The sequence below is a fragment of the Rousettus aegyptiacus genome, unplaced genomic scaffold, assembly GCF_014176215.1.
Source record: "Rousettus aegyptiacus isolate mRouAeg1 unplaced genomic scaffold, mRouAeg1.p scaffold_m13_p_2, whole genome shotgun sequence".
NCBI classification, from domain to species: domain Eukaryota; kingdom Metazoa; phylum Chordata; class Mammalia; order Chiroptera; family Pteropodidae; genus Rousettus; species Rousettus aegyptiacus.
The window spans coordinates 91077135-91089499 of record NW_023416295.1 but is presented as its reverse complement, the minus strand read 5'-3'; the positions used below and the strand labels follow the sequence as shown (position 1 = coordinate 91089499).

General features: G+C 34.6%; 1 pseudogene; it reads left to right on the top strand.

The window, feature by feature from the left end:
• The first annotated feature begins 347 nt into the window (after positions 1-347).
• LOC118614027 lies at positions 348-466 on the top strand (annotated as a pseudogene).
• Positions 467-12365: the final 11899 nt, after the last annotated feature.

The window sequence follows — 12365 nt, the reverse complement described above, 5'->3', positions numbered from 1 at the left end:
TACAGCACAGGGAAAAAGGTCAATAATATCATAATAACCAGATAGGTACTAGACTTACCAGGGAGATCACTTTGTAAATTATACAAATGCCTAACCACTATTCTATATACCTGAAATTAACATAAAATAATATTGAGTATCAACTGTAAATGAAAAAATTTTAAATGCATTTGAACTAAATGAGGTTCATCCCTCAAGCTGAGGATATGGAGTTTGGCCTATGTGCCATCTAGTTGCAGCCACTCTTGTCCAAGCTCGTAGGCCCATTTTGTCCACAGTACCATAATTAGAAATGCCAAATATTTTATAGAACTCATAATGCACTCTACTTAATAAGACTGGATCTTGTCTATGACCATGCTACCCTGAACAAGCCCGATCCCATCTGATCTTGGAAGATAAGCAGGGTCATGCCTGGTTAGTACTTGGATGGTAGACCACCTAGGAAGAGCAGGTACTGTAGCTGTAAAAAATAAAAAAATAATGGATTGGAAGCTGACAAGGTCTTTGCAATCTGTGAGGTTGACCAAGGGTTGCTCGCCTAAAAATTTTTTTTTAAAAAAGCACGGGGTTTTATGGCTTAAGTATCTGTGCAATTAAACAAAATGTCATTAAGCCATGACTTTTTTTAAGAAACCCATACAGGCTTCCAGCAATCACGGTTTCTTTTCAAAAATATGTCTCTATTTGAGTGTTTTTGTTAGTCATTAAAATTTCTTAGTTTGGAAAATTGTAAATTTTAAAACTATAACTATAAATATTCTGAACAAATTTTCTCATCCAAAATTATTTCATCCCTTATCATTACGAGCTATTGATACACAAGTGAAAAAAAAATGAACAGCTTTTGAACATCATTTATAGTTAGGTATTATACATTATTTATTTCATTGAATCCTTGCAACAATCTACAATTTTCTACTTTATAAATGGAAAAACAAGCTCATAGAAGATAAATCACTTTCTGAACTTTAATACAGTTAGTAAATGACTGACAAAAATTTGATCTTAGGCCTCCAAATCTCATGTTTATTTTTTTAAAGCCACAATATTTCCTGAAGCTTTTTGTACACTGTAGTTCTTACAAGAAAAGAAAAGCAGTAGTTGCTTGCTATAGTGTTCCAAAGCCCTCAATTTAATCATTTGAATGCTAGTTCTGGTATAACTAGATAACTAAATCAAATTGATTTCTTTTAATTTTTTATAAAAATATACTTGACATACAATATTTATTTTTTCAGACCTGCAACACAGTGATGCTGCAATTATATACCATCTGTCACTGTACAGGTTTATTCTGAGTGTTTCTTTTGCCAGATAATGAATGCTGACCACAGGGATGAACAAAGGATAGTTGAATAAAGTGTTTAAAATTCTATAGATGGATCGGATTAAACATGGTGGTGTGAGAGACATTCCTAGATCTTCACCCTTGAAACAACAATAAGCTGAACATATGAAACTCCACAAAAAAAAACCCAAACTGCACACCAGCATATCTGAGCATGGGATCTGCACATAAGAGTTACCACAGGTCAGAACCCCAGGTGTCAGATGGTGGACTGGGAGAAACAAAGATGCAGCTCCTCACAGCTGGAGCTCCCTATAGTAGGAGGGGGAGAAGAGAAGGTGCCAAGAGTTTACTGAACAGACCTGCCTGGGAGTGCTGTGAGCTCCACGTGGCCGATGGCAGTGCCCAATCTTCAGGGCAGAAGGCAGAGAAATGGGGACGGTAAAAAGAGGGGACGGGAAGAAACAACTGTTGATTTTTACTAGCTGCAATTGCAAAACAGAGGCTAAGCCGCAGCTGCCATTCCCCAAACCAGAAGACCCCTCCCCCCCATACACTCTGAGAAGAAATGCTGCGGAGCCCAAGGGGAATCTGAGCAAACACCACCAAAACTGTTGCTAACACTGACAGGAACTGAGAGTCTTTATTAAACAACTATAAGTGGGAAAAAGACATTATGAAGACTTTATACAAAGCAGTATTCAAGAGGTTTAGATGCCACCTACTGGAAACCACAAGAAAAACACCTTATTTGTAACAAGCTAGGGACCATTATATAATAAATCTTTCTGGAAGAAAAAAAAAAAGCAAGAAATCCTTCTATTAATGCCCAGGAAGAGAAATAGTCCACTAAACACCATGAATAACTAAGGAACAAGGCATCTCAGAAAGAAAAAGAAAAATCTTCAGAATATAAGCATATAGACATAAAAATATGCAACTTAAATGACAGAGAATTCAGGATAGTACTTCTGAAAAAAACCTCAGTGATATCTGAAAAAAATATATCAATAATTTAAGGAATTGAAATAACAACTAGATGAGCAGAATGCGTTCTTTAGCAAGGAGATTGAAACCCTCGAAAAGAACCGAAGAGACCTTCTGAAGATAAAGAAAAAACTACAAGAGTTGAAAAATGAAATACCAAGCTTGGGCAATAGAGTCAAACAAATGGAAAAAGGATCAGTGATATCGAAGATAGAAACCTAGAAATAAATCACAAGGAAGAAGAGAGAAACTTAAGAATGAAAAATAATGAAAGAGAAATACAAGAACATCAGGAGAGGATACATAAGAATAATGGGCATTCTCTAAGGGAAGAAAAGGAGCAAGCATTAGAAAGTATTTTTAGACAAATAGGTGATGAGAATTTCCCAAATCTAAGAAATGAGCTGGAGCTTAGAATTAAGAAGTCAATAGAATGCCAAATTATCTCAACTCTGAAAGGCCTTCACAAAGACACATTGTGTTAAAATTATCAAAAATCAACAACAAAGACAGAATTCTCAGGGCAGACAAGGAAAAGAAGACAGTAACCTAAAAGGGAAATCCATTCAATAATAGTCAGACTTCTTAGCACAAGCCTTACAAGCCAGAAAGAAGTGGAACCAAATATTCAAACTATAAAATAAAAGGAACTACCAGCCAAGAATAATTTACACAGCTAGGCTCTCTTTTAGATATGAAGGAAAAATAAAGACATTTCCAGGCATACAAAAATTGAGAGAATTCTCCAGCATGAGGCCTACACTACAGGAAATACTGAAAGTGGTCAGCTCAACTAAAAAAAAAATGATGAAAAGATACATACTAGAAGTAAAGTGACTAGCAGGCAGATAGAAGCAAAGGAGAGCAACCCTTACTAGGAATGGGGCATTATAAGTTTAAAATAAGAAGAGATTTGCTCTAGCAAGATAGTGATGAATGTTCAGCATACATAGGAACATATTGAGACAATGGGGCATTATAAGTTTAAAATAAGAAGAGATTTGCTCTAGCAAGATAGTGATAATGTTCAGCATACATAGGAACATATTGAGGAATGAAGATAAGTCACACATAGAAGAAAAGGGATGACTGTGTATACATATAATGATACTTTACACATTCATAATAGTAACTACATGCCAAAGATTCAGAACAGAAATATATAACATAAAACAAGAAGGACCAGGTGGAAAACCCACAAAAGCCAACCAAAGTAAAGAAAACAGAACACAGGAACAAGGAAGCAATGGAAACACTGAGCTACCAGAAAGCAAAGCATAAAATGGCTATAAGAAAACCACATATTTCAATAATCACCCTAAATGTAAATGGACTGAACTCACCAATAAAAAGGCACAGAGTTGCAGAATGAATCAAAAAACAAAGCACAATCATGTGCAGCCTCCAGGAGACACATCTCAATTCCAAAGACAAATGCAGACTCAAAGTGAAAGGGTAGAAAATGATATATCAAGAAAATGGCAGTCAGGGAAAAGTGGGAATAGCAGTACTAATATCAGACAAAATAGACTTCAAAATAAAAAAAGAAAGAAAGATACTGATGGACACTTCATAATGATAAAGGGAATCATACACCAAGAAAACATAACGCTTATTAATATCTGTGTTCCCAATCAGGGAGCCCCTAAATATGTAAAGTAATTACTAACAAAACTAAAGGGAGAAACAGACCAAAACACTATCATAGTATGGGACCCAAACACCCACTGTTGGATATGGACAGATTAACTAAACAGAAAATCAATAAGGAAATAACATCTTTAAATGACACATTATACCAACTAGATATAACTGGCATTTAGAGAGCCTTGCATTCCCAAACAGCTGCTTATACATTCTTCTCTAGTGCACATGAAACATTCTCAAGGATTGACCACATACTGGAACACAGAGATAGCCTCAACAAATATAAGAGAGTTGAAATCATACCAACCATACCCTCTGTTCATGATGCTTTGAAACTAGAGATCAAGTGTAAAAAAAGAAAAAAAAAGCAGAAAGAATCATAAATACATGGAGATTAAACAACATACTACTAAAGAATAACTGGGTTAGAGAAGAAATAAGAAGAGAGAAATGGAAACAAATGATAATGATAGTAAAACATATCAAAATTTTGGGGACATACCAAAAGAGGTCATAAGAGAAAAGTTCATATCATTACAGGCCTATCTCCAAAAACAAGAACAAGCCCAAATAAACAACCTAATGCTTTATCTTAAAAAACGAGAAAGGGAAGAACAAAAGAGCCTATGTCAGCAGAAGGAAAGAAATAATCAAAATTAAAGCATAAATAAATGAAATTGAAAACAAAACAATAGAAAAAACAAATGCAACAAAGAACTGGTTCTTTGAGAAGGTTAATAAAGTTGACAAACCTCTGGCTAGACTCACTGAAGAAAAAAGAGAAAGGGCACAAATAAATAAAATCAAGGATGAAAGAGGGAAAATTATGACAGACACTGCAGAAATACAAAGGATCATACAAGAATGCTATGAAAAAGTAAGTAACACCAAATTTAATAACCCAGAAGAAATGGACTAGTACTTAGAAAAATACAGTCTTCCTAGACTGAATTAAGAAGAACTGGAAAATCTAAATAGACCAATCAGCAGTATGGAAATTGAAACAACCATCAAAAACCTACCAAAAAGTAAAACTCCGGGACCAGATGACTGGTGAATTTATCAAACATTCAAAGAAGATTTAATACCTATTCTCCTCAAACTCCTCCAAAAAATCAAAGAGGAAGCAATACTTCCCAACTCATTTTTTGAGGCCAATATTGCTGTGATACCAAAACCTAGTAAAGATAACATAAAAAAAAAGAAAACTACAGACCAATATCTCATGAACACAAATGCAAAAATCCTAAGTAAGATACTAGCAAACCGAATACAGCAACATATTAAAAAGATTATACACCACGATCAAGTGGGCTTTTTTCCAGGGACACAGGGATGGTACAACATATGCAAATCAATTAATGTGATACACCACATACCAAATTAAAAAATAAAAATCATATAATCATATCAATAGATGCAGAAAAGGCCTTCGACAAGATACAGCATTCATTTATGATCAAAGGAAAGTACCTTAACATAATAAAGGCCATATATGACAAGCCCTCAGCCAACATTATACTTAATGGTGAAAAACTAAAAACCTCTAAGATGAGGAACAAGACAAGGTTGTCCACTATCACCACTGTTATTCAATATAACATTGGAGGTCCTCATGAGTGCAGTCAGGCAAGAGAAAGATATAAAAGGCATTCAAATAGAAAATGAAGAAGTCAAACTGTCACCATTTGCAGATGACATGATTCTCTATATAGAAAATTCTAAAGGCTCCACAAGAACACTACTAGAAACAGTAAGCAAATACAATAAAGTTTTTGGATACAAAATCAATATTCGAAACTCCATTGCATTTCTATACTGTAATAATAAAGTACCAGAAAAAGAACTGGAATAAATAATTCCTTTTGCAATTGCAACAAAAAGAATAAAATACCTAGGAATAAATTTAACAAAACATGTTAAAGGACCTATATAATGACAACAAAAAGACCCTATTTTAAAAAATCAAAGAAGACCAAAAAAATAAAAAGATATTCCATGTTCTTGGATTGGAAGAATCAACATAGTTAAAATGACCATATTTCCTAAAGCATTATACAGAGTTAATGCAATCCCCATCAAAAATCCATTGGCATTTCTTAAAGAAATAAAACTAAAATATCATTAGATTTGTATGAAAGCACAAAAGACCCTGAATTGCCAAAGCCATACTGAGAAAAAGAATGAGGCTGGAGGCATCATCCAATTCAAATTATACTTCAAAGTGACAGTAATCAAAACAGCATGGTACTGGCAGCCAAACAAACACACAAATCAGTGGAACAGAATCGAGAACCCAGAAGTAAACCCATGTTTACATGGGCAAATGATTTTCAACAAAAAAGACTAAAACATAATGTGGAAAAAGGAAAGCCTCTTCAATAAATGGTGCTGGGAAAAATGGAAAGCCACCTGCGAAAGAATGAAACTAGACTACTGTCTATTGCCACACACCAAAATTAACTCTAAATGGATTAAGGACCTGAATATAAGACCTGAAACAATAAAATGCATAGAAGAAAACATAGGAACTAAACTTGAGGACCTTGGACTTAAAGAGAATTTTATTAATTTGACCTATAAAGCAAGGAAAGTAGAAGCTAAAACAAATGAAAGGGACTACATCAAACTAAAAAGCTTCTGCTCAGCAAAAGTAATTGTCAACAACATGAAGAGACAATCATCCAAATGGGAAAATATATTTGCAAGCAACGCCTCTGATAAGGGCCTAATATCCAAAATATACAGAGAATTCATATGACTCAATAACAACAACAAATATTCAGTCAAAAACTGGGCAGAGGACCTGAACAGACACTTCTCCCTAGAGGACATACAAATAGCCAACAAATATATGAAAAGATGCTCAACATTGCTAGCTATTAGGGAAATGCCAATCAAAACCGCAATGAGATACCATCTCACACCTGTTAGAATGGTTATAATCAACAGGACAAGTAATAGCAGATGTAGAAGAGGATGCAGAGAAAAAGGAACCCTCATACACTGCTGGTGGGACTGAAAATTGGTACAGCCACTATAGAAAACAGTATGGAGCTTCCTCAAAAAACTAAGAATTGATCTACCATATGATTCAGCAATCCTTCTACTGGGTATTTACTCCAAAGACTTGAAAACTCATATTTGAAAAGATGTTTGCACACCAATGTTCATAGCAGCATTATTCATAGTGGTCAGGACATGGAAGCAACTGAAGTGTCCTACAATATATGATTGGCTAAAGAATTTGTGGTAATTTGAATAGTACTCAGCTATAAGAAGAGATGAAATACTGGCGTTTGCGACAACCTGGATGGACCTCGAGATAATCATGTTAAGTGAAATAAGCCAGACAAAAAAGGCTGAAAATCATGTGACATCGCTTATATGTGGGATATAAACCTAAACACAACAAATTAACAGGACAAATAGAGACTTCTGGACATGGACAATGGGCTAGTAGTTACCAGAGGGGAGAGAGGGAGGAGGGAGGTGAAAAACAAACAAACAAACAAACAAACAAACAAATAAATAAATAAAATGTTAAAAAAAGAAAAAAATTTTAAAAATTCTATAGATAACTCAACAATTTATTACATCTGATCCCAAACACTCACACCCAGTTGCTGTTGTATGGCCTCTGCCTCTAAGTTGTTCCCAAGACACTTCAAAGTCTCTGCATGTAGATGGTAGACTCATGGTATGTCCTATTTCCCAGCTCTGTCACATTAGACTCTCATGGCCCACCCCTCTGGGCCTGAGCCTCCTCCTTTTAAAAGGAAAGTAATAGTAACAACCTCACAAGTTTATTGCAAAAAATAATAATAATAAGTGAGAAATCATGAGCACAAGCATTTGTTGACCAAGAGGCACAACTAATTTTTGTGAGCAAGTGGTCTAGAAGCACAGGGTACTTGATCAGTCTTTGATTCTCAGAACTACCTCTACTTATTGGAGCATCCCCCTATCCCACTTCCCTCCCCTTTTCTGGATGAATTTCTCTACACAGGTCAACCACAGACATCAGAAATAAACCTATGTTATATACAAAAAAAAAACAAAAACAAAACAAAAAAAAAAAACCTGGGCCACGTTCTTACATAATACAGAAGCATAAACTCAAAATGGATTAAAGACTTAAATGTAAGACACCAAAGCATAAATCTTCTAGAACAAAACATAAGTAGTATACTCTCTGACATTGCTCTTGGGCAAGGGAAACAAAATAAAAAATAAACAAATGGACTATATCAAACTGTAAAGGTTTTGTACAGCAAAAGAAACCATCAACAAAACATAAAGACAACCTGCTGAATGGGAGAAGATATTTGCTTATGATACATATGATAAGGTGTTATACAAAATTTATTTAAAAATTAAAACAATTCAACACCAAAAAAAAAATTCAATTTAAAAAATTGTGCAGTAGACCTGAATAAGTATTTCTTCAAAGAGAACATACAGATGGCCAATAGACATATGAAAAGATGCTCAAGATCACTAATCATCAGAGATATGCAAATTAAAATCACTATGAGATAACACCTCATACCTGTCAAAATGGCTATCATCTATAAATCAAAAAACAACGAGTATTAGTGAGGATGTGGAGTAAAGAGAATCTTCATGCACTGTTAATGGCATTGAAAATTGGTGCAGCCACTATGAAAAACAGTTTGGAAGTTCCTCAAAAAATAAAAAATAAATAAAAAATAAAGCTACCATATGAATTGCACTTCTGGGTATTCATCCAAAGAAAACCAAAACACTAATTTGAAAAGACATACGCACCCCTATGTTCACTGCAGCATTATTTACAATATTCAAGATATGGAAGCAACCTAAGCTTCCACAATAGACAATTAAATAAAGATCTTATGTTACAAGGAAATATTACTTGGCCATAAAAAATATGTAACCATTTACAATGACATAGATAGACTTAGAGGGTATAATGCTAAGTAAGATAAGTCAGATAGAGAAAGACAAATACCATATGATTTCACGTATATATGAAATCTAAGGAGCAAATAAATGAATAAACAAAAACAAAAACAGACTCATAATTACAGAGAACTGGTGACCTCTAAATGGGAGGGGTTGTGGGGGTAGGTGGTAAAGGTGAAGAGATTAAGAAGCATATATTTGTAGTTACAAAATAGTCATGGGGATGTGAAGTACAGCATAAGGGATATAGTCAATAATATTGTAATAACTATGTGTGATGTCAGGTGGGTACTAGACTAATCAGGGAGATCACTTTATAAATTATATAAATGTCTAATCTCTATGCTATTACCTGAAACTAACATAAATAATATTAATTAATTAATTTTTAAAAAACCTATGCCTCAGGGCACCCAGTCATAGGTCCCATGTGCTCATTTGTGTGCCCTGTAGGCCCCAGCTGCAGCCCAGACTTACTTGGCTCAGAGAGATAACAGCTGCATTGAAAATTTTTCCACTTGTTCTCCCAGGGGCTAGGCAGCCTCTAGAGAATAAAGGGACAGAAGGACTTCTCACTTATGGCTAATTGAGATAAATGAAATATTTTCATCAAAAAAAATGAAATGAAATATTTTTAAAAGGCCAAATCTACAATGACAAGAAGAACAGAAGATACAACACCAAAAATATTTTAAAAGTTGGAAAGTAAACTGGAAAAAGACGAATCCTAAGCCAACAATGGGGAAAGTAAAAATTCAACCCAATTTACACTGCAGAGGTCTCAAAATGCTCAGGAACTGACAGCACCAAGGACATCTAGAATTAAAAAGTTACAGCAATAGAGCTAAAATTAGGAGGACTGACTAAAAGTTGTTTGAGAAGTATTTGGATCCCTAGATCCCCTCTTTCATGATCCACCATGGAGGTTGTCTCTCTGAAATGGTAAAGCAAAGGCTCTTGGATTGGGGACGGAGCAGCAACAAGCAGTGTTTTTTGTTTGGTTGTGTTGTATTATTTAGATAAAACTGGTACATGACATTACATAAGTTTTCAGGTATACGACATTATAATTTAACATCTGTATACACTACAAAGTGATCTCCACCAAAAGTCTCATTACCATATATCAACATACAATTGACCCTCTTCAACCATTTCACCTAGCCCCCATTCTTATTCCCCTCTGGCAACCATAAATTTGTGCTCTGTATCTATGGGTTTGTTTCTAATTTGTTTGTTTATTTTGCTTTTTAGATTCCACAGATAAGTAAGATTATATGATATTTATCTTTCTCCATCTGACTTATTTCATTTAGCCTAATACCCTCTAGGTCCATTCATGTTATCACAAATGGCAATTTTGATCTTTTCTATAGCTAAATATTTCAGTGTGTGTGTGTGTGCACGCACATGCATGCACACTCGCATGCATAGGTGCACATGTTTGCATGTGTATCACATCTTTATCTATTCATCTGTCAATAGACACTTAGGTTATTTCCATAATTTGGCTATTATAAATAATGCTGCAATGAACGTAGGGAATGCATTTATCTTTTTAAAGTAATCCTTTTGTTTTCTTCAGATAAATATGAAGAAGTGGAATGCTGGCCTGTATGGCAGTTCTAGTCAGAGTTTTTTGAGGAATCTTCACACTGTTTTCCATAGCGGCTACACTGATTTACATTCCCACAAGCAGTGAAGGAGGGTTCCCTTTACATCCTTACTAGATTGTTATTTCTTGCTTATTTGATAATAGCCATTCTAACAGGTATGAGGTAATATCTCATTGTGGTTTAAATTGGCATATCCCTGAGGATTAGCGATATCGAGCATCTTTTCATGTACCTGTTTGCCATCTGTATTTCTTTTTTGAAAAAATTTCTATTCACATCATCTACCCATTTTAAAATCAGATTGTTTGTCTATTAGTTGTTGAGTTTTATGAGTTTTTTTAATATATTTTGGATGTTAAGTCTGTGTCAGATATATGATTTGAAAATATCTTCTCTCATTTAATAGGTTGTCTTTTTATTTTGATAATGGTTTCCTTAGCTGTGCAGCAGCTTTTTAGTCTGATGAAGTGTCATTTATTTATTATTACTTTTGTTTCTCTTGCCTCTGAAGTCAGAGTAGAACAAATAATTATAAAATCTGTATGGAGTCACAAAAGATTTTGAATAGCCAAAGCAATCTTTAGAAAAAAGAACAAAGCTGGAAGTATGATTCTCCCCAATTCCAAACTATACTACAGAGCTATAGTAATCAAAACGGTATGGACTTAGTATAACAACAGTCACACAGATCAATAGAACAGAATTGGGAGCTCAAAAATAAATCCACATATGTATGCAAAATTAATATACAACAAAGGAGGCAAGACTATGCAATGGAGAAAAGAAATCCTCTTTAATAAATGGTGCTGGGGAAACTGGACAGCCACAAGCAAAAGAATGAAACTAGCTCACTGCTATACCAAACGAAAAAATTAACTTAAAATGGATTAAAGACTTGAATATAAGTTCTGAAACCATAAAATTCACAGAAGGATAAAATTCACAGAAGGAAGAAAAGGCAGTAAGCTCCTTGACATACAACTTGGTGATAATTTTGTAGATTTGAATCCCAAGTAGCATTTTAGCCCTGGCTCTTAGGTCAAGGAGGTACAGACATCTGAGGAAAGCCTCCATCATGAAAGAGAGAAAATGAGCAACCTAGAGGAGACTTATACGTAAAGAGAAATTCCAATAAAACCATCATTCATAGCCTCTGAGAGATACATAAGTATATTGCAACCATGTAATATGAAAGAATACTTTTTAACCCTTTTCCTGTTTAGAAAAAAAAAGTACAGCTTGCTGCTAGTACTAATTTAATATCACACCTAGGAATGCTGCATTTTTTTAGAAGCACACAGGGCATGTTCAATGATCGAGAATTACTCTATTTTGTAAATGGAAATACCACTTCTAAAAACAAAATGCTGTAAACAGAATGATGCCATTCATTTCAAAATCTATCAATATACTAGAGCAATGTAAAAATTATCATAAAAGTGAGAAATTTTGTGGCAAACTTTGAGGGTAAGGTTAGGACTGTAATCCATGAGTAACAGTAAACAGTACAGCCACAGTGCCACCGGCAAGTATTCTCAGGGCAAACAGGAAATGGGTTAAAAAAATATTTTAAAAAGTAAAGCAATCTCTTAAAAATTAAAAATAAAGTAAAAGTTTTAAAATTACTAGAAGTAATGAAATAAATAGTTGAGGACATCTTCCGGGAAGAGAAAAAGGCAAAGAGCTAGAAAATAGGGCAGAAAAAAACAGAGGCCCTCTCCAGGAGACCATGTAGTGACCCCTGTCATGTCCTGTCCAAATTCTCCATCTTCATCTGTTCCCCTCCCTCAGTGTTGGAGCACTTTTGTTCTCAGTGGCTGCAGAGCCATATGACTTGTATCCCCAGGGAATTTAATAATGGAAATTTAAATCCCCTG